A 2370-nucleotide genomic window follows, 5' to 3' on the forward strand; every position below is an offset into this window, starting at 1 on the left:
CTTTGAGTTTGTATTTGTATGTTTGCATACCGCAAAAGAAAATTATGTTACTTTGAATGTAGCAATAAATTCTTAACTTTTTATTTCCCCCCTATGTTTTTAGCATCCAAACAGCATGATGACAACGATGTTTTGCTTGATAATTAAAATATATCATGGCTGAAACTGAGTTTTCTGAATAGTTGAAAATTAATGGGTTTCAATTAGTTTTCATTATAAATTAACATGAACATTCTCATTCAAATAAATGCATGGTCAATGTTTCTTGCTAACCATATAGCTTTGAGAAATGCTGAACATTGAGTGTTTTATTATTGGTTGAGTTCACAATTATATATGTGCTCCAATGTAATTGATATTATTGATTGATTTTAAACTTTTGTTAAATGAGTTAAAAGAATCATGTAAGGTCTTGAATTTTTTGATAAGGCTATTCGGACAAAGAAAATGTTGTATATATTTTGTTATATATGCATTAAGGCAATTGATATGGGAATGAGACCTAATACTCATTTCGATAAAATAGGGTGGAAATTTCTCATAACATCATTCAAAAAACAAACTGACCATGCATTCACTAAAACACAATTGAAAAATAAATGGGATGGATGAAAAAAGGATTGGAGGATATGGAATAAACTGGTTTCTGAAACTAGTGTTGGTAGGAATAATGAATTAAGCACAATTTCAGCTAGCAATGAGTGGTGGAAACAAAAAAGTCAGGTATATTCCTTGTCATCCTAGTAATTTTTTTTATTATTGTCAAATTCTAACACCAAAATTTTACTAGTCTTGATTCTTCAATACTTGATTTTATTTATATGCAAGAAATTAGAGGAGTAAAAAAATTCAGACATGACGGTATTGAGCCGTCTTTGAAGAATAAATTTAACAGAATGTATTCCAACATTGTCCAACTGGAGCATTTGCATAGGCTTCTTCATCAGGAGTACCTGCTGGCAGTGATGTCGATCTTGGTACAAGCAATGCCACCATTGATCATGATGGTTTGGAAGAAGAAAGTGATGATTTGAAGGAAGATGTGATTCTAGATTTTGAGACTAACATGGCTCAAATGGTTGGAGGGATAAATATGTCTAGCAGTAGCAACACAACAAGCGATGGCAAAAGAAAAGAACGAGATCCTTATGAGGTGCGAGGTAGAAAGAAGAAAACATATAAACTTGTTGTTCAACTGTTGTCAAGGTGCAATCAACTACTTGAGAGTATGTCGACTAAGAGTGATTTCATATATGTTAATATGGATCGTGAAGGCTGTGGTATTCGGGACGTGATGACTTAGTTGCACTCAATTCCTGGAGTTTCAATTGAAGATGAGTTCCACGACTTTACTATGAAGTATTTGAGTTTAAGAATGAAAAGAAAAATATAGGCTAGTATGGGTGATCAGGAGTAGAAGTTGAGATGGTTGCAACAAATATATGCACACACTAAACATGCTTAGCTGATATGGTATTATTTTATTTTCTTAACTATTAATCAATTAACTATATTCACTTGTTTAATGTATTTATACAAGTTTATTTTATTGTTGCAGAATAAAGGGATGCTGATTTTAAAAAAGAGGATTTTCCAATTGCTAAAGTTTATCCGAGTTAATGTATTCTTTCATATTTTGTGTTAAGATATATGGATATTTTCATTTGTGGTAATTTTTTTATTGTTGTATTTATTTTACACTGCTTTTCAAGAGTTAATATACTTGTATGAGAATATTACTGGTTTTTAATGTTGTATTTTATCGACGAATTAAAACTACCACTTTGGTTTTTATTAATATTAAATGGTTGACCTTTTAGATGGAATTGGTTAGTAATTTACCTTAACTGGTAATGCTTGTTTTATTGTAATATACCATGTGCAACCTTGTTTGTTTTCTTTTCTGTTGTGAGGTGATGGGACCTGTTACATTGCATGTCCAGCTATAATTGTAATATACCATGTGCAGCTACTGTGTGAATATTAGTTTGTTTTATTTTTTGCCGTAAGGTGATGAGAGTTGCAGCCTTATTTGTTAAGTTGGTATTCATTGATATACCATGTGCAGCTACCATGTGCTTGTGAGGTGTGAAACCTGTATTTATTTTCTTTTCTGCCGTGAGGATTGATGGAAGCTGCTGTCTTGTTTGTTAATGTTGTTGATGTTATTCATTGCTGTTAAAATGATTATTTTAACTACTATGTGCATGTGAGTTGTGAATATTATTTTAGCTACTATATGTATGAGAGCCAGTGTATGAAATATATGTATGTGCTACTCTAATTGCTATTTTAGCTGTTGGTTTTGTCACCGATTCAATTGGTATATATGCTCTCTTTGGTTCAGTTGTTAGAATTCATATATATATA

The sequence above is a fragment of the Populus euphratica genome, unplaced genomic scaffold, assembly GCF_000495115.2.
Source record: "Populus euphratica unplaced genomic scaffold, PopEup_1.0 scaffold78.1, whole genome shotgun sequence".
In the NCBI taxonomy this organism is placed as follows: Eukaryota; Viridiplantae; Streptophyta; class Magnoliopsida; order Malpighiales; family Salicaceae; genus Populus; species Populus euphratica.